This window comes from Seriola dumerili, unplaced genomic scaffold (assembly GCF_002260705.1).
Source record: "Seriola dumerili isolate Sdu_G_001 unplaced genomic scaffold, Sdu_1.0 BDQW01000291.1, whole genome shotgun sequence".
NCBI classification, from domain to species: Eukaryota; Metazoa; Chordata; class Actinopteri; order Carangiformes; family Carangidae; genus Seriola; species Seriola dumerili.
This window is the reverse complement of record NW_019174546.1, coordinates 6,784,059-6,805,481: the sequence shown is the minus strand read 5'-3', so window position 1 is coordinate 6,805,481 and position 21,423 is coordinate 6,784,059. Positions and strand designations below refer to the sequence as shown.

General features: G+C 39.1%; 1 long non-coding RNA gene across 1 annotated transcript; it reads left to right on the top strand.

Annotated features, from left to right (window-relative positions):
* Positions 1-11,301: 11,301 nt before the first annotated feature.
* LOC111231257 lies at positions 11,302-21,025 on the top strand. The gene is made up of 3 exons (XR_002665481.1): positions 11,302-11,453; positions 20,572-20,679; positions 20,816-21,025. It is a non-coding gene; the product is annotated as an uncharacterized LOC111231257 (long non-coding RNA).
* The last annotated feature ends 398 nt before the right edge of the window (positions 21,026-21,423 follow it).

The following is a 21,423-nucleotide window of genomic DNA, read 5'->3' as shown; positions in this document are numbered from 1 at the left end:
ATTCAGGCAAGCGCTCATATCACATATATTACTCATCTATAGTGAATTTGCAGAAGCCAGCAGTGAACATTAATCATGGATTCCAGTTTTAGAAAATGATCTGAAACCAATAAAGGCAGGCTTTTTATAGAATCGCTTGTTTGTCAGCTCTGATATAACAGAGATTGTGGTGTGTTACTCTTTAAGAAACAGAGGTGTTTATGGGCAGCAAGCGATTTATCACAAGAGACACATTTACAAAAGCCAAGTGTAAACAGAATAATAACACAAACACGTCTAATGACAAGTTCTCAAAAGCAGTTATGGCAAAAATTTCAATGTCTTCACCACGTGCAGACACGAGCAGCAACTGCAGCGTCCTGCTCTGTGATTTATGTCCCTGCTCAGTCTCTCAGGGTCCTCCTCAGCACATGGTCACCTCATGAACAGCTGGGCGAGATATTTGATTGGTTGTCAGGCAGGACTCATAGCCTGTACTGTATGTCTTTTCATTGGTGCTCTATTCTTACATGAATGATCTGGTTTCATTTGGGGTCAGATGGCTCCCTCAGCAATGCTCTCACAGCAATCGAGGTTGCTCTAATGTTTCGATTGAAGCTAATATTTCTGCAGTAAGAGACCTGCCCCAGAATAAGGCTGATTGAGTGACTGCGTGGGTAGTAAGGGTTGATAAGGCAAGATAGCAAACTGACAATGTTATTAACCCAAGTATTTTTGATCAGTCCTCAACTTATGTGTGAATATTTCACACATTAATTGCTCACAAAGTTTTATCGAACTCCATCATTCATCCTGTCCGCGTAAACTGACGAGTGGTTGTCAAGTAGCAGCCAGCACCATCTGATACAGAGGGAAGTGTATCGGGTCAACCCAGAGCTGCCACTGATCTGGATATTTCCCTCCGCTCCAGTGCCGCACCAACAGGTGCTGCTTCAGTTGCAGAGATTAGGTGATCAGTGTCCTCAGATTCCTTCCCACTTGGAATGTCCCACATGCAGAGGACAGGCCTCTCCTAGCCTCCTGAGGGGGAGGTTAAGGTAAGGTGGGCAGCTGGATGAAAGGGTGAGGGCGAGTTGCTGAGGAATGAGAGAAGCCTTTCATGCCATACTGTGAGAGTAAGAGCTACAAATAGTCAATTAATTGGGTTATCTAAAAAAGAAAACTTGGCAAATAGTTCAATTAATAAATCTTTCCATTCACTTTTAATGCAAAAGCTTTTGATTGTTACAGTAAATTGATAATTTTGGCATTTCAGATGGTTGATCTGGGAAGTTTCAAGACAGCGGTTTGGGCTTTACGAAATTTCACTATTTGCTGAAATGTTCTAGACCAAGCAATTGCCTGAGAAAATAATCAGATGATTAATTGATAATGAAAATAATTATGTAGTTTCAGCCCTGATGAGAACCATGATGACAATCTAATAATCATGTTTCTGTGAAGACGTGCAAAGTTTAAGTGAATTTCTCAAAGTTGGACAAAATAAAATTCAGTGCATGTTTCCATCAACTGTCAACTTGTATCATCAAGTGACACCCTTGCTGTTTTAATTTGTGTTCTCCAGTGGCAACTTTATCATCCTTGTGATCAGACGAAAAGATCAATGTTAGACAACTGTGCAAAACCCAGGACTGCATTCAGTGCTAATGTTTTTGTTTGTTTGTTTTTTAAATTCTCTCTTTCTGCACATGGCAACAATGGTATGGTAAAAGATTGTGGTTATGGCAAATTAACTGTGGTTAAGGTATGGTTAGGGTTAGGCAACTGAAACATTTTAATTGCTGATTGCAGAATGCAAACTCCGGTCTCCCATATGAAGATCTGACGCACGACTTGCCCACCCACCACCATGACTTCCATATCCTTTTTTACCGACCTCGATACATCAAGTGCACACCACTTCCTGCACTGGCCCGTGGAATCATCCAATAAGGTAAGGACATAATTCACAGACACTGCCTTCCTGTAAGAAACGAAACCATAGGTTGTCTTTGTAAGCAGCTTGTTAAAACCCCTAGTTTTACTATTAGGCGATATCTAGGATGTAGTAATGACTGGAGCAAAGGAGGAAGTCAGGTGACATAAGCTGGGTTCCAATTCAGAGGCTGCATCCTTCGGAGGGTGCATTTAAAGGCCAACAGTGGCACGAAGGCTCCTTAAAATGCGAATAAAATGCAGCCTTCTTTTCCTTGCCAACGAAGGCTCCAACGGGAGGATCTTTTGTGGCTCAGCCTATGCCAACCTTTTAAATGGCAGCAAACAATGCCGACAGAGAGCCCTAGGATTACACTTTTAAATATAAGTATTGGGTTTCAGCTCGGTTGAACTACTGTTAAAAAAAACAAGGGCCTTAAAACCTCAAAACCAAAAGTTACGTATTGTCAAGGTAATCCTCCGTACCGGGAATTCCCCATAGGCCAGACCATCTCATTTCGGTTGAGCCTTCGCGCTCTATGACAGCCACAAAGGCTGTGCCTTCGCAGACATGGCCTTCCAAAGGATGCGGCGCCTGAATTGGGACACAGCTGTAGTATAGAGAACGACCAAGTCCTCATTAGGAGGAAGTTGGGATGCATGGCTCTCAGAGCACAGGACTTAAGTACAGGACACTGCTGTTTGTGAAACCTATAGTCACCGTTTCTTTTACCCGTGACTGTTCCACAACCTTAAATGTGCATTTATTATTGTAACCATGACAGTGATGGTCCTCTAACCCTAATGGAGTATGTTAACCAAAACCAAACCAAAGGAGCACTACTTGAAGAGACGCTCCTATGGATCGTATCAGAGTTTATATTATTACAGTATATTGATTGTTGAATATATGCTGGTTGGGCTGATGTAACAGCATCAATATTTAGTCAAAAATAGCAAGTACTACAATGTCAAGGTTGGCGAAGTCAATTCATCTTTACTTTTTTTTTAATGTGTCAAATTGTTTACTTCAGCCAAGCAAGGCTTTTTTTTGTAATATTTCTGCATGTTGTTGCACTTAGATTTTTAAAGCACAACTGAAATTGCAAATGGATGAAAATGTAGCTGTAGTGCATGAACTGGAGATATTTCATTTAATCAACTTTGTAATAATGAACAGATTACGATGGAAATTTAAATGCAGAGCAAAGGGATATTCTGGTATTTAGTATGAGTTAAAGTCTGGCTGTCAGAGGGATTGAGCATGGAGACAGTGATGATACAGTGAGGGTACTGGAGGGTCATGTGTAGATGGGGTTGCAGGCTGGGTAACGGGAGGTCACACATGCTTTGTGTCCCCCAGGGAGTCATGCGGGACGAGACAAGAGTGGTGCCTGCGTTTGAGGTGCCTGGGCGCCACACAGATGAGCTCATGAAACGCTATGCTGTCCGCCTAGCCAGGGGTGGGGCATGGAGGGTGAGAGGAGAGGGCATCCCTGCCATCAATCACCCAGGGTGAAGCTAGGACCCACTGCTCCCGGATCAGCCCAACCGGCAGGAGGAACATGGGGCCAAGGCCACATTAAAGGCATTGAGTGTCCCCCCCCCCCTCAGCATGAGAGGGTGGGGATTGAGTCAAAGGAGAGAGGCTGAGGGGGATAACAACCAGGAGGTGTGGTGCCACGTAACTGGAGAGGTGTAGTTGAGCATGGAGACAAAGTGAGGAGTCGAGACAGGGGCAGGGGAGGGACAGGATCTGAGGGAGAGCGGCCTGTGAAACTTGAAGACAGAGGCAAAGATGGAAAGAGACAGACACTGTCAGAACCCCAGCTTACAACTCAAAGCTTAACTCATGAACTCATCACCTTTGGTCACATGTTGTGAAGCTTGGAGAAGAATGCTTTCTAATTCTTAAATGTGTCCATGCTTGCTCTGAGCCAGGAGTCAGTCAGGAGTAATTTCAGGACCCCGCTATGCCTCCAGTGCTCTGGGCAGGAGTGTGATCCATCCACGTGCTGGCAGCAGTTACAGACTCTGGGTGAAACAGTCTGCCGGCACTAAGGCTCACGCACAGGGTGTCTGGTGTTGACAGACAGACAGCAGACACACCAGGTACCAGTCAAAATCCATCAGAAGGCAGTTCTGGAAATTCATTCGAATACAGACAAACCTTACAAGAGAGGCTGAACACTCATATTACTTTGAGCTTTGAGTGTTTGCAATCGTAATGTTCACAAAAATTTCACAAAGAAACCAGACTTTATTTGATATCTGAACAGTATAAATGGAATCTTTGTGATTACAGAAAAGTATCTGCTTTACAAAATCTTTCATGAAATGTATGAATCTATCAATATGAAATCCCTCATGAACATTGTATTTGAATGTTCAAATGATGAATATTGTTCAAAACTTGAATACAAAGTTATGCATAACTCATTCAACCATGTAGTGCTGCTGGTGGGCTAAAGAGAACAGAATCACATAAATACAGTGGGCAAAGTGCTTCATATAAATGAATATATACATTAATTCTTTGCTCATTTATTGATTAGTTTTCGCCCATACCAGTATATACTTGACCAAATTTGGAATAAAAAAACTGTACTACACTGAATTTTGATGATAAGCCAGGAGAAGGAAAACCTTTTTTCTATCAATAATAATGATTATCTTATGTATTAAATAAATAGATCCACGCGTACACTTATTGTAATTAAATATTCAGGCATATTTTGAAAATTCTGTCCGTTGTAGAATTAAGATTTTGCAACAAAAAAAAAAAATCTCCACTTTTACGTTTATCTTGGGTTTCATAAGAAAATCACACTTATTTGTAAAATGAAATGAATATTCCCCACCAGCCTTCGGCCACATTCAAAATCTGTTTTCCAGTTTCACAACACGCAAAACCCAAATTAATGCTGATCACACTCCTCCCTTCTTGCATGCAGATATGTCATCTTGGCTCAGATTGTACGGTAAAACCTCGCACACTTTTTTTAAATCGTGCACCTGTGACACATAAATCTGTAACAAACTCCTGGACTAGTATGTTACATTTCTAATAAGCGTCACCAAACAGGGAGGGGGGTAAGTGAAAAAGAATGGCTACTGTATGGATTTGTAATAAGAGCCAGCTGTGGATGACCATGTGGGCTCTGCGCCTGGAGCATGTTGCTGGAAGATTTGAGCCAAGGAGAAGCTGGCAGGCCCATCATAAATCCTGCTTGTTGGGTACTGTTACTTTTTTTTTGAGAAGGTTCAAAACAGGCAAACTGCCTTTTAATTATTGAGAAGTTCCTCCTGATCATACAGCAAAGGATCAGACTGATGGATTTCTCTTTAAGCATCAAATCTATGCACAGAAGAGAGTTTCCTTTATCTCAATGCTACTGCGTAAAGGTATTATGCAGATTTATATAAGCATTGTACACCTTACATTTACTTTTGACGGTGTACCTTCCTGTACACATACTGGTACCCTGCTACTGAACAGAAATTCGTGCGCACTAAAATTATAACAGAATATAAACAGCACAGAATAATATTGGATGAAGTGCAATTCAAGTCTGAGCACTGTCTCCTTGTTCTTCTGATCCAACACGATGCTGGAGTTGCTCCAGAAAGCAACAGCCCACAATCGCAGTCCTTGTAATAATTCTAGGAAATGGTGTGGCATTTTACAGCGCTAAACCTGCCCCGAAAGAATTTGTCTGTGTCCTCTGCTTAAATAATTAAAGCAGCAAGGGTCTGAAATAAACCAAATCCAGCACCACATTTTCTTCTTCTCTCTCTGCGCTGCAAGCAAACATGTGAAAGTGTGTGTAGGTATGAAAAAGAGAAGTAAAAAAGAAACATTCCTGTCTGGGCAATCGCTGTAAGCACTACATCATGTTTATTAACAGTACTAAATCAGAGTCCAGTGCTGCGGAGGGGAGCTACAAGACTCCTGAGGAGCCTCCAGAATGACTTCGCCTGGGTGAGCACACCAGTGCACATTTGAACTATGTAATAGGAGGGGTGGGAGTTTTAAAGACAGAAATCTTCTCTGTATCCCCTCCTTTCACCTTTTTATTCTTCCTCCCTCTCTAACTTAGTGAAAAAACTTGTTCATTATAGGAATTTCCTCTGAGCTTGGTGACGGTGGAGTGGTATAAATAGCCATGGACTTTCTCTTGCTTATCCTGTCTTGCAGTTGTTCACTTTTCCGCAGGCTAGGACAGTTTTTCTTTTTATTATCTTGTAAAAGATTGAATCCACAATGAGAAGAAGCCAGTGGGTTAAAGCTACATATCCTCCAAACCTTCTACTGCCATACTGTCTTTCTCTCCCTTTTCTCTTCTCTCTCAGCCCGCACCATAGACGTCCAGGGGCCCCCACTCTCTGTGTGGGCCTGTGGCTGGGCCCAGGACCCAGGCAACCAGGGACGAAGTGGTAAATTCACACACATGCTCCCCTAGCCCCACACTTCCTGCTCTCCTGCAACCCCATTGGCCCCTGTGTTTGTAATTACCACTGTGAGCAAATGCATTCTCCCCTCAGATACAAATTGCTGATAAGTTGCTTTTCTAATACACAGTCCACTACTACCAGTCATTAGCAACATGATCTTATATGCCCTGGTGGCTGTGAAAATACAAGCTTCAAAAGAAGGAGACTTGGAAATGATATCAACTATTATACTTTTTTTTTTTTACATACATTTTTAATATGATCTTAAAATTGATTGTGTTCAGTTATTTTTCCATAAAAGTTTATTTACATGTAAGCATCTGATTGGTTATACCAATTACACTTTTGACCTGAATTGAAAACAACACAATATCCTAAGATCCCAAAGTCAATAAGCTGAAGCTGCCTCTTGTGTTACCCAATCTACCCCAACAAACATAGACTGAGTGCAACAATGACTCCAGAAGGTAACAATGTAATACAAATGCACACCCTTGGCTACTAGACTAATGCTTCTAGTATTACTATCCTTATTTTATCTGTTAGTGTCACTGACATCAAGTATTATTTTCAAAAGAGACCTAAGAACAAGGAACAGTTACTGTCAGACAGCCACATAACCAGCAGGGCACCACTTCTAAGGCCAGACAACTGACAATCAAGTTAAAAGTAAAATTCTACAAGAGTCATAAAAAAACATGGGATTGTACTAAAGCTTTAAAATCGCCCAGGGGAATGAAATAATACAGCTCTTCAATTTAAGAGGTGCATGGCACCTGAACCTAGTTCTGCCAAGGTAAATATGTACATATGGAATATCTAAAGTTATGGATATTACTGGCACAGAGCTGTAGTTATAAGATTTAAATGAGAGAAGAGATGTGAAGTGGTGTGGAGGCTTTAACTACAGAGCCTTATAGATGAATGTGGTCATTTTGGGGTCAGATGTTGAATATGCAACGTATAACGACAGCCTGCTTCTGAGCCAAATTTTCGAGTGTTTGTATGACTTGGCGAGAGCGATGTGGCCACCATGTCAAGTTCTGCAGGAGGGTCAGAGACAAACCTTATCTGCATTTGAATTAGGTCTATGACTAAGAGATACTGAGATAAGAGAAACTGATAATTTTGTACTATTTCTACATAAATTAAATCAATGTGTCACCCCATTATTGATGGCAGGAAGATTTGACTCAGCACCACAAATCAAGAGTACGAGATCCACCGAAACGTGCGATACTGTTGAAGGAAAACTCTTACTGTGACATACCACAGCACATGACCTCTGAACCTCTGCCTTTGCCTAAGAACATATTACAATTCATGGATGTCAGGCTTGTGATGGTGGCAGGAACAGTGTGTTTAGGTCTAGCAGCAAGTCAGAGAACACCCTTTGTTAGTAAAGCTTTGCATTTGAAACACAGAAAGCCTTCCAGATATGTTCATGTTATTAAGATGCACCTGTTCTTTTCCCTCTGGATGGAGAATTTTATTGACAGTAATGGTTTTTATTTGAGGTTTGGTGAACCATTTGGGCAGCGCGCTCTTGGTGGAGTTTGTTTTGAATGGTCTTAATATTGCTGCGTGCTTCAAAGTGCTGTTTGAAACATCAGACGCAGACAGATTGGGGGAGTTTGGCTTCCAGAAACCACATTCTGAAGTCTGCGTACAGATGGGTGACAAATGAATGGAAAAAACAACATAAAGTGTCTTAGTAAGGTGTTATTCCACCTTGAGCCTCCAAAACAGCTTCATTGCTTCCTTGTCATAAATTCTCCAAGTCTCTGGACTCAACATTCGACCAAAACATATTCTCTCATTTGGTGTTTTGATGATGCTGGAGCAGAGCGCTGTTTAACACATTATTCCGCAATCTCCCATAGGTGTGCAGTTGGGTTGAGATCTGGAAACTGTGAAGGCCATTAGTGGTGGATTGATGAAGCCTTGTTGAAGCATGGAGGTTTTTGAGCCAACTCTGTTGAAAGTGTTCACTTTGGACACGTAGAAATACAACTCATACACATTGTCTCCACAAGCTCCTCCATTACTTATCTGTAAACATTTCACGTCAAAAATATTTCCATGTTGTAGACAACAAGAAAGGCCCCGTCTCAACACAAAACTATCATCATTCATTCTCACTGAACATTTCATTTTGTTCAATTAGCACTTTGTTCAATTAGTTTCCTGTTTGGCGTAATATGTGTTTATTCTGATTGCACTCATTTGGTCAGTTTTTCATTTTAATTTGTCACCCATCTGTATATCTACGTAGAGTCCTGTGCCTTGGTGTGAAAATGGATAAAGTTTGTGGCAACAAATTCTGAGCTGCCTCTCAAATTAAATGTTTTTATCTAACAATGGTGCATCTGAGACACAGTTCATTTTAGTCACACAATCTTATCTTATTTGAAGTGTGCGACGGTGTTTACAAGGGATGAGGAGGTGAAAGGTGCAAGTTAGATGGGGCGAGGCGAGGGTCTGCTTGTAAGGCCTCCAGGCCGAGTGATGCTGAGTACTCTTCACCCGGGCAAAGGTTCACTCCGATCATCTGGGCCAATCTGTTCCAGACCTGGTAAATGACACATTATTGGATCCAGACCTGACAAGGGCTTTGTGTATATTACATTACCAGACACCAGGCTCACTTAAGCGTCATTACCTATATCCCTCCTCCCCACTAAGAAAGAGAAAAAGGAGAGTTGAGAGGGGAGGAGAGAGGGCAACATAGATCTTACCCCAAGTCATGCACAGAGGGTGCTTTTTTCCTCCAGGTGAGGCCGATAATCTGCAGTCAGCTCACCATCACACAGCTCTCTTTCTCCCTTCTCTTTTCCTCCTCTTTCTTCTCCCTCTGCTTTCTGCGCTGGGAACCCGTTAAATATAACAACACCAGAGTCCACCCTGGAACACCCAAGACGATCCTGCCCGCAGGGACTTTTGGGGAGATATTAGAAACACACCAGAGAGGTCACCCCACCCTCCTCTCTTCCCACACGGATGGAAGGAACGAGCGCAAGCTGATTTGGGAATCACGAACTTGCGTAGATGCCCTAGATGTTTTCACTCTGGCTTGTTAGTGATTGAGTCAATACATTAGCTCTTGTGAGCAACTACAAGTAATTACACACTTGAATGAGGCATGTTTATGACTAATTGATGGATAAGACCCTTACATCTGACCTCAAATTAAAGATTGACTCCCTAAACTGAATTTAAGCTCTCAAGACTGTGATGCTACTGTAGCAGCAACACTCAGAATAACATCTTAACTACAGCATGTTATGGTGGGAGGTTTCCTGTGGCTTGGATGCCTCGCACTGGGATATGTGCCATGAGCAGTTGGTGGATTTGGCTAAACCTTCCTTTATTCAGATGACATACACACGAACACCCATACCACAAATTTCTGGCAGGGACAACTTGCTTAAGTTTCCATTAGTTGCTTCTTAAACTACAGACAGGTGTGTGTCTGTAAAAGCGAGCATCTGCAGGAGTGTGTGTGTGTGTGTGTGTGTGTGTGTGTGTGTGTGTGTGTGTATGTGTGTGTGTGTGTGTGACACTACTCAGGTATACATTCCACAGTGCAGGCTGAAGGCTCAGATTCCTTATTTAACATGTGGGCATCGGTTTACTATATAAACATGCAATCCCAGGGAGGGGCGATTCATAATAAAATGATTTTGTGAGATACTGAGGCCACACCCGTTGCCTTCGCATTTCAACCGTAGTCAAATAGATTACCAATGCGGATTTACACACCACCACACCCTCTTGACCTCTGCTCGCAGAGACCATAATCACATAACAAATGGATCTATTTTCCGAACGGCAAGAATTTAAATGACAATCACCTTCCACGGTGTCTCGGTTGCATCACCTGCCAGGGTACAAGGACAGGGGGACTCTGCAACAGAAGTCCGACCAAAGATATATGCGCCTCCAGGAATGATAACTGAAATGTGCACTCACAAGCGTCAGTTAAGATATATGTGCCACAAGGATTACTGTTACAGTAAGAGGCCCACAGCTGTAGCTTCCTCAGCAGCCAGAGAGAGGTCGAGAAACCACATTATATACGGTTTGCCATGTGTAACATGAAAGCTGCACCATGTAGGACATTAAAAGGGATGATGTTATTATTTTTTGTGCTCACACCACTTTGGTTCACTTAGTTTTTTTTATGTGATAACTGGGTATTAAGGAGAATATATAAAGTAAAGAATGGTGTCATACATGGAGACATTCAGCCTTGGCCCACACATATATATAATGGAGTCATACATACATCTTAGCATGGCATGCCTTTCAGCACTAAAATATACTTGGAGTATTTTTTTTATCAACATCAGCTTTGTCATTCATCACTTTCTATATGACATCACTTATTTCTGTTTTCCTCCTCCTCTCAGTCATCGCTCTGCTTTCCTGTTTGTTTAAACTCTGTTCATTACAACCCACTGGTTGCAGGGGTCACTTTGATGCCAAGAACTGTGAATACACAATGGTAAGTTAGCATTTTTGTTAACATTATTGAAGAAAGAAATTTGGCAGACCAGTTTTTTTCCCCCTTACTACAACTTCAAAAATAATTTTTTTTTTTTTTTTTTTTACTTGCATGTTCTTAAACGTAACTGATAGATTTGCATCATAATTATGGTATAATGTTATTTTATAAAAAATAAATTAGCCAAAAAAAAAAAATTATGATAATCTTAATGTTGCATTTAACTACAATAAAATATATGTTTCTTTTATTATTAGCAATGACCATTTTTAAATGTAATGGCAAACTAACACTACAAGTAAAAAATGTGTCTGTTATTCTGCCCTTCACACGTCTGTCCATGTCTGACATTACGTGTGTATATGTGTGTGTGTGTGTGTGTGTGTGTGTTTGTGTGTGTGTGAGGTTAGATGGTCATGGAAGGCAGCTCGAGCTACCCTGTTCCAGCTCATTAGCCGTGATTAATCGGCATGTGAGCTTTCCCATGGTCCCCTTTGACTGGCTGGAGACAGAGCTCACCTTGGAGGGCACAGAGAGACGAGGCTGCTACACCACCACCGTTAACACTCTGCCACATGTAAGAATGACTTGTGTACATGAAGCTTTACTCGTCTCAGAATGTATTTGCTTACCTTTGTACTGCTTCTGTGAACATGTAGGAATTTCCATACATTAGGTATTATTTCTGTGACCTGATCATTGTGACAGATTCTGATTTATCCATGTCTGCCAATGTAAGCAAAATATATGAGAATGTATGAGTTCAAATTTAAATATGTTTTATAATATTTGAACTATTGTCCTGTAGATTACAGTCTATTTATATAGAAACTTAATTACATTTAAGTTGAACCGTTATTTCAGTGTTAGCTTATAGTAAACACAAGCAAATTTTACATGTTAACTTCAAATAATATTAGAGAAAATCGGAGTCAAGGAATATGAGGGTAATCTAGGCAAGGCATGGCAATTTTTTATTCAAAAATAAAAAAAACACAAATATAATAGAAAATTAAAAAAAAGCTAAATTTGAATAAAATAGATAAAACAGGAGAATAAAAAAAATAAAAGTTACAGTCCAGCTACAATGTGGTACAACATATGATATATATATGAAATATATATATTTAGCATCATTCTCAATCATGCAATGAGTTCCCACTAGACTGAGTCCTCCAAATTAATTTGAATTTATTTTGAAAAGTTATCATATACCATGACATAACATTTTACATGAGGTTTATACTGAATTTGCTGTTTCCCTCAAGCCTTTTGAATGCAATTTCCAAGTGACACTAAAATCAAAAACATTATTTTAGATAAAAATATTAAATTAATCTCATGTCATTTTGGATGTGAAGGGAACCTACCTGAAGAATTTTGTTTCTAAATATCTGACCCCACGTAAACTCCACTGATAACAATCTCTGAATGAGATTATAAAACCGAAAAAAAAAAAAAGAAAATCCAGCAGGTTTGTTCACACAAAAATATACATTGATGTAGGTCTCCTCAATTAAGACATAATAAATTCAGTGAAGCCTTTGTTTTTTCACTTATTGAGGAAATATGTTCTCTAATCCGCCGATATAAGAACCATCTGTGTAAATTCATGCCCACAGAGGATGGACACTCGCTGGCTGCAGTGTACTGTATCTGCTGTGCACAGCAGTGAAGAGACTGTGATGAACTCGCAGTGATTGGCTCAAGTCTTTCTAAAGGGGATCTGTCTCATCTTCATTCTGCCCGTTACACTTTGTCCTAAAGTAAATAAGTCTTGTTTCTGTTGGGTCCCTCGGCGCCCACACACACACACACACACACACACACACTCACTGTTGTAACAGGGTTTTTCTCACATGTATTAGTGGTGAAGTTGCAAGGTTTTTGCATTTACACTGATATTCTTCACATACACTCACAGTAGCTGATGGTATTTTAAGAACTATAGCATGAGTCTGTCTGTTAATATTGCCATTTTAAAGATCTACATTCTGTTAGGATGCAAAGTTTATTTTTTCTTATTTCCATTTTTATTCACTCGTTCCTTCGCAGCTGCAGTGATTAAACAACATCAAGTATTTCTAATACAATATATTATAATACTCATTCATCATATACGGATCCACTGATGTGTTAATAGGGCACACTAAAAAATAAATCTAAACACAAAAGAAAAGTAATTTTGAGAAGCACCTAAAAAAATTCATCATTTTTAAAAAAAATAATTAGTAAATAAGTATGAATTTAAAAACCACAGTCGGTCATCTCTGACAAAGAAGATCTACATTTAAGCTGCCCACTGACCACACATGCCCAGAGCGAGCACACGCTGAACCTTGTTTCAGTTTTGTTTAAATCCGCTGTTCCAAGATAATTCAGACACAAATATGCTTAAAGCTGCAGAGGTTTCTTAATTTCCTGTGTGGGCCACACACAACTACACAGATCTTTTGGCTGCAGACAGCACTCTGAAACTAAGACGCACAATCTGCTGTCATTATTTTTACTGTAAAAATAGGTTTCCGTGAGGGACTTTGTGTCCCACTTATGAAAAGTTAGCAAAATAATTAAGGGATTAATTTAATACTTGTTCCTCTGTGCACAGCAATTTTCTGATGAATATAATTTTTCCCACAATCTCAGAGCACGAGAATGCCAACACCATGTTTTTTTTACATATACAAATATAACTTCAGCAATATCTGATGATATTAGAGTAAGTGAATTACAGCATCTAGTAAATAAATTAAGTAATTTTAAGCATTTTATTCTCCATCAACTTACACCTAATCATCCCATCATTTTCCAAATGAATGTCCTTATTTCTTTTTCTTGTATGGATGAGTGAATTAGTGAATGAGATAGTGAGTGACCAGCACAGCTCACTCTTTCTTGGCACTTGGCTGGCTCTGTGACACCATCCACATTGTCTCATTTCAGCCAATTAGTCAGCAATTCATCAGTGCACGGCCCAGGTCCAGGTCCAGCCTTCTGGAACCCAGCTCACACAGGACGGGCCTGCTTGCCCCATAAATGCAAAGAACGTGCTGAGAAGAGAAAAGCAGAGCAGCAGGAGAGAGGCCAAGAACCTGGAATTAAACGGGGCCACCTGATCCACACCAGCAGAATCACAGCCAGCCAAACAGAGCGCTCATTGTCTGTGGCAGACACCACTGAGCTCTGCTCTTTGTCGCCCCCCTCCCTCCTCCACACACACTGTCCTTCACTATAGCTAGCTGCAGGGAAGAATTATAGACTTTAACATATATTTTCAGTGTTGGGGGGGTGGGACTTTATCATCAAAGTGTCTACTTTAGAAAAGCTAAGTCATTTTTAAGACACATTTTGTCGTAATTTAAAATAAGGAACATCCATTCTATGGAAGTATACAGTAAAAAAACAAACAAAAAAGAGTTCAAATATTTACCTCAACACTGATGGTTAGTTCTCCTGTTTCAAAAAATACAGACCTTCAATCCTCCTTAATTCCTCCAAACAATCAAGGCAGCACACACCCTAGATAAAGACACAATGACACAACTTTAGAAATGCATGCATACCCTGACACACAAGCTCACCCACATGCACACATATAGAGGGGAATGGGAGTCTGCAGGCAGCAGTAACTGCTGAATAATTCAGAAGTGGAAATGCATGATTGATGTGGGACACTTCATTTCCACACCTTTAAAAGGTCTCTTTTAGCTCCGGCACCAAACAGGCCAAGTGGTCTCTGCAGTTCAAAGCCTGGCATGGATCTGGCCTTCCTAGTCATGCTCTTTGGGACAAGAGTGGCTTTATTCTGTGGCACGGGCACCAGTGGTGGTGGTTGGGATTCCACACCTGTGTTTGCTCCTTACCCAATAATTGAGAGCTGCATGCTATTTTGAGCTTGGAGCACAAAGTGCTTCACTCATGAGGGGCTCGGGCTGAAGAATCTTGGCTCCCAGTTTGATGTGGCTGGAAAACCTGAAGGCCTGCAGATTAGCCCGGCAGGGTGCAGCTATACTCAAGAACATATGAGCTTGAAAGACAAACATAGCCTACTTTAAAATGGAAGAGCTACATCATTGTGACTGATGCATTATTAGTATCTTTTATAATATTATGAAAGTTTTGTATTAATTTTATAGTATGTGCATTACAGTAAATAAAATACTGTACTGTCAAAATGGAGGAAATGTAAATATGTATAAATTCATAATATTTAGTTACAATTCATTATTTCCTGTTTATACATTTTTGTGGTGGTGGAAGAAGTATTCATATCTGTTCCTGTAAGTACCAATACCACAAAGTAAGAAAACTTTATCTTCATAATTTTACTTAATCAAAAAGTACATAAGTATCAACAGGAAAATGTAAGGCGACATATGATACTTACATTGAATGGCTCTTTTCAGAGTGTTGTATTATTGGTTGGATTATCCTTATGGATACATCTATCCATAAACTTAAGTGGTAGTCCTGGTATTTAGTATTGCAGATTTGAAAAATAATGATAAAAATTGAAGCAGTAGAGGCAGAGATATCCAGACAATCCACACTAGTCCCTGGTAATGATGGGTCTGGCTCCTACATTACCCATAATGCGACCAGCATCATCATAAATCTGGATTCTGCCTTGGCAAATGTCCTCCAGATCGAGTCACAGAAGACATTATTCAGCTGTTACTTCAGGCTGGCTGTCACTCTCTATCACTAGTAAACTGATGTAAAATCAGTAAAAGTCCTCTCTAATGTTGAAACTGAAGCTAATTTTAACTACTTTATATACTATAGCAATCACATTTTATGACCTGATCATAAGTTTTGTACAAAAAATTGTTTAATTAACCGGTAACTACAGCTGTTCAATAAATGTAGTCAAGTGAAAAGTGCAATATTTGCCTCTGACTTGACTTAAGTATAGTACTTGAGTAAATGTCCTTTACCATCAAAGGAAACCTACTTCAGTGTAGAATTATTACTTGTGTTTTGCCAATGCAATAAACCAGAGGCATATGAAAATTCATAGACAGGCTTAAGAAGCTGACTAAGTAAGGATAGACAAAATGGAAATGAGCAAAAAAGAACAGCGAGCCTGAGCCAACACGCTGTTACTGAGCTAAGTCAGTTTAGTGGAGGGTCAGTCCAAGTGCAAGGAGAACTCCAAGTCAAAACAAACACTCACTTTGGCTTCTGACGGGACGGCGCACTCACTTTTTCCCACAATTCTCCCGAACAGCTTAATTCATAGTCACACAAACTAGGTGGTCATGAAACTCATCACAACAAAATGTTCCAGATGTAATTTAATTTTCGTGAAAATGTCCACTTTTCCTGCCATATATGTGATGCATGTTATATATTTTCACAGAATGACAATGATAGATTTAGAGTTGTGTTTCGTGTTTCATGACAGCTCCGCACTGCCAGTTCATTATGATATTAATAGGGAGGGTCGAAAATGTCAAAACATTCCTCAGTTGTCAGGCAACCTTGCCCTAGTTAAACCTTTAAGAAAAAAAGAGAGAGATGTTGTTACCAACCAAGAGAATCCAAAGGGACCCATTTTTATTTAAAATGTTAACTGGCTGACCAAGCCGGCCGGGTAATTTATTACCAAGAGACAGGAATTTTGACAAATCATTCAGCTCAGCAAACTCGGCTGTGGCAAAGTTCAGCAATTAGGCTCCTATGTAAAGAAAGTCTACTCCTCTGCATCGGGTGTTCTGGATTTATGCGTGCTCTCCAGCTAGCGGGCAGGTTCAAAGCCCTGCGTAGGGGAGCTGGAGGTTGACACATGGGGAATTTCACAAATATGGTGGAACACACACATTTTGCCGTAAATCTGACCAGAGAATAGTGGTCTTCAGGGGGAAAGGAGGTGGTCAGTGAGGGGAGAGAGGTGGAGTGTTGAGTGAAGGCATAGCTAAATAATCAACCCGAGACGGGGGTCAACTATTCTCAAGTCATCTGTGATATTCAAGAGGCAGAAGAAAGGATAAGAAAGCAGGACGACAGTGATCTTTCACAGCCTGATTGCTAAATAATAGAATTTGCAAATAGCTTCTAAAGGTTTCAGAACTCCCTTTTTAAAAATGCAAACTCCTAATGCGACTCACACATGTTAAATTTTGACTTCCAGTCAGCCAAGCCTAAACCCTCTGTCAATATTTAGCTTTCTTTTAATGGGGTGATTTTATGCTACTGTCTGACCATGATGGCCAATGAGTAGCTGCTTGCTCAGTGTCATAGTGAGTCTACCTGAGAATAGTTCTGGGTAAACCATTACAGTCTGGTAGTTCATAAAGCATAAAGTGATAGAGATTCTGGACTTTATGGTTTTAGATTTCAAAATACACAAACTCAGATGTTTCTAAATATTATTTGAATGAAAGAATCCTTTGGTTTCCACATCAGCAAACCATTTATGTCGTGATAAACTCACATTCAAATGGTTCTATATAACTGCTGCTATAAATCCTTTAAAACATATATTAAAGTTTTTAAAGAACCGTTGTTCATATTCATATGTTTATTCTAATTTCTAGGCTTTAAGGAATATATTTAATGTCATAGTTAGTCCAAATTATCTAAAGACCTGTTAATATCTAAGCAAATGTGTCATAATTCAGTGATAAATTAAATAATTCAGTTCGAACACATTGCCAAGCCTAAACTGTTTAATAAAATGTGATTTAAAGGTGCAATAAGTGAGTTTTTTACTGTCCCACAGCACTAAATGACCACAATATACAGTACCTGCAGATGTTTTATTGGGTTGTAAGATCAATACAGTGAGCCATCGAGTACTTTGCCAGGTGTTGATATTTTTGGCATTGAAAACTCACTTTCTGGTCTGAATAAAAAGTTACACTACCACCACCTGCTCAGATTTCAACTGAGGATATCCTGAAGAAGAACACAGTTATCTAAATATCTGCAGAATCTCAATCCAATATTTATTTTTTTCCTAGTTCTTAAGAAAAACTGCACGGTGCAGACATAAGCTGTATGAAAGTTAGTAAAACAGGTCAAATTTAATTAGGATATGTTTGAAAAATCAGTAGCTCTAAAAATAGAAACTTTCATGGCAGCTTTCCTTCAGTCTATTTTAATTCTTATTTTTCATTAACATATTAAAAAAGATCAAAATTATATATCACCCAACAGAACAAAAGTCAATTACATTCTCAATGTGTAAATTTTCCATCACAATGTTTTCTTGTTCTCTGAGCACAACCAGTGCACACTCTGTTTCAGTGACCTGGTGAACTAGTTTTTATTCCAGAAAGGGCATATTTATAGAGCAATATGACAGCTGGCATAGATGGAGAACACTGTGTTTACTTTAAGGGATGAAAACTGAGCCCGACCTAATGCAGCTTATTCTGATCATTTAAAATATGCCTTGATCAACTCCAGCAAATCAGCTCAGAACATCCCTACTTTTAAAGGCTCAAAGATGGAGAGAATTGTTATGAGGCAGAATTATATTCTCAACAAAACAGTATTTTACAACTTCGACCAGATCTCTTTGTGTGGCTTTATTTTCATGTACAGTGTTGCAAGACCCAGGAATTGTCTATGTTGCAGGACAAGGAGAGGAGAGTCACGTTTGACCTGTTGTTCCATAATGAATCACTTAGATGTGAATCACCTTGTGGGTTCAGGAAACAGCTCTTTCCCAAATTCATTCATTCACTCACATATGATAAGACTATCTGCACCCTAGTGGTTGTTACTAGCAGTGGCACAGTCTGCAGATGGAAAAGTGGACATGGAACTTTCATTTACCAACTCTTTGCAACAGTACTGAACTGTTAATACTGTGTCCTTGTTAAAGTGAGCCAATGTATGAAATTTGTATTATGTTTGACTGAAAAATACCTGACATATTCCTCCTTAAACTAATGGTAAGAAAGTCTTACTCTCAAGTCAGAACACAAACAGGCAGTTGAAACACAGGTTCAATTCCTGCATCCTAACTGTAAAACCATGCATGGCTCTATGTTGTGGACTGGAGTATTTTCAGAGTGACCTCTTGTTAGCCCTCCTCCACTAATGAAGACCAGACTTTCACATATGGCATGTGTATGAACATACTACACAGATAAAACACACTGATGTAAAGAGAGAAAACACACATACACTGTCTACCACTCCAGAACGACATTTTATTTACTTATTTTTTTAATAAATTTTTCTATTTCATTTCAATTCAGGCATAAAAACATAGTATAGTAAGGTATAAAATCATCATAAAAACATCATAGTATAGCAAGGGATGAAAACGTAATGAAAACATCATAGTAAGTCAAAATAAATGTCATAGTATATAGTAAGGTGTAAAAACTTCATAGTAGAGTAAGGCATAAAATCTTCAGAAAGACGTCATAGCAAGGCATAAAAATGGCATAAAAATATCAAAGTATGTTAACACATAAAAATGTCATAGTATAGTGATGCATAAAATGTCATAAAAAGTCATAGTATAGTAAGGCATAAAAATGTCAAAAAACGTCATAGAATACTAAGTAGAGAATGCCATAAAAACATCATGGTACAATAAGGCATAGAAACGTGAAAATCATCGCAGTATAGTAAGGCATCAAAACATCAAAAAACATCATAGTATACTAAGGCATAAAAAAGTCATAGTATAGTAAGGCATAAAAACATCAAAAAAATGTCATGAAATAGAAAGACGGAAAATGCCATAAAAACATGGAACTGTAAGGCATAAGAAAATTATAGTATAGTAACGCATAAAAACGACAAAAGCGTCATAGTACAGTAAGGCAGAAATTGTCATAAAAGCATTATACTACAGTCAGGCATAAAGACGTAATACTGTAATAAGACATAAAATAGTCATAGGGCATTATATGTCATAAAAATGTCATCATATAGTGAGGCATATAATATCATAAAAATGTCATAATTCAAAAAGGCATAAAAAATGTCATATTATAATAAGGCATACAAACATCATAGTTTAGTGAAGTATAAAATGTCATAAAAATGTCAAAGTATAATAAGGCATAAAAACTTTTAAAAAGTGTCATAGTACAGTATGGAAAGAAAACGTCATAGAATAGTTAGGCATTAAAATGTCAAAAAACATCAAAGTATGATAAGGCATAAACTTCATAGCATAGTAAAACATCAAATGTAACAAAAAAAAGGTCATAGTAGAGTTAGGCATAAAAACGTTATAAAATAGTAAGGCATAGAAACATCAAAACCATAACAGTATAGTAAGGCATCAAAACATCGGACAAACATCATAGTATAGTAAGGCATAAAAAAGTCATAGTTTAGTTAGGCATGAAATGTCATAAAAATGTCAAAATACAGAAAGGCATAAAATGTCATACAAATGTCCTAGTATAGTATGGCATGAAAACATATAAAAAAACATCATAATAGAGTAAGGCAAGAAAAAAGTCGTAGAATAGTTAGGCATCAAAACGTCAAAAAACATGATAGTTTAGTAAGGCATAAAATGTCATAAAAATGTCATAGCATACAAAGGCATAAAAACATCATATTATAGCAAGCATAGTAAAGTAAGGCATAAAAAATTATAATATGGTGAGTCATAATGTCACACTCCCGCTTTGTCACCCTATGTTTATTTCCCTTTTTCTGTTTGTCTCCCCTCCCATGTATGTGTCTGTGTGCTGTGCTTCCCCTGACATTAGGTGACTCAGCAGAGGCATGGTATGGACAGCAGCTCAACACCACACCTGTAATCTCTCAGTCATCATCTTCACTATCTCTACCCTGGCCATCCCTCCATTTGTTGACAGGTTGTTCCGCTCTTCACAGTGGTAGCTACTCTCTCGGCCGTTCTGATTAGTTTGTGCGACTACAGAGTTATCTAGTCTTTGAGTGATCTCCTCTGTGTTTTTGCCTCTATTAACCCTTTGTTCTCCTTTGCTCCAGAAGAGTTCCTGATTTGTGTGCTGCTGATATTGCTACACTCCACTGTCGCCATGACATGCCACACCACACCACCCAGCTGCCTTTGGTCTCCAGTCGTCCCTTGTGTTTCCAGTGTGTGTTCAATCATCTGGCTCTGGTCTTCAGTGTCCTCTGTAGTCCGGCTTGATGTCCTCGCCATACACCTGGATTTCCCAGACCCACTCCCACTCTGCATTCACAGTCACTATGGTCTTTTCCCCAATAAACACACTTGAGGTTGTTGCTGTTGTGATTTGTGTTCTGTCTCTGCTCTGGGATGCAACATTATGAGTTCTGAGTGGCACATAGTATATCATTAATAAACTGCACACAGAAAGGTCCCAGGCCTGGGAAGATATATTATAGTCACACAAAAAAAGGTGATAGTATAGTAAGGCATCAAAACGTCATAGGACAGTAAGGTATAAAATGTCTTCAAAACAAGGTAAAAAGTATCAAAAAACGTTATATTATAGTAAGGCATAGTATAGTGAGGAATAATAACGTCATAGTATAATCAAGGAAAAAAACGTCAAAAAACGTCATGGTATAGTATGGCAAAAAAAATCAAAAAATGTCATAGTATAGTA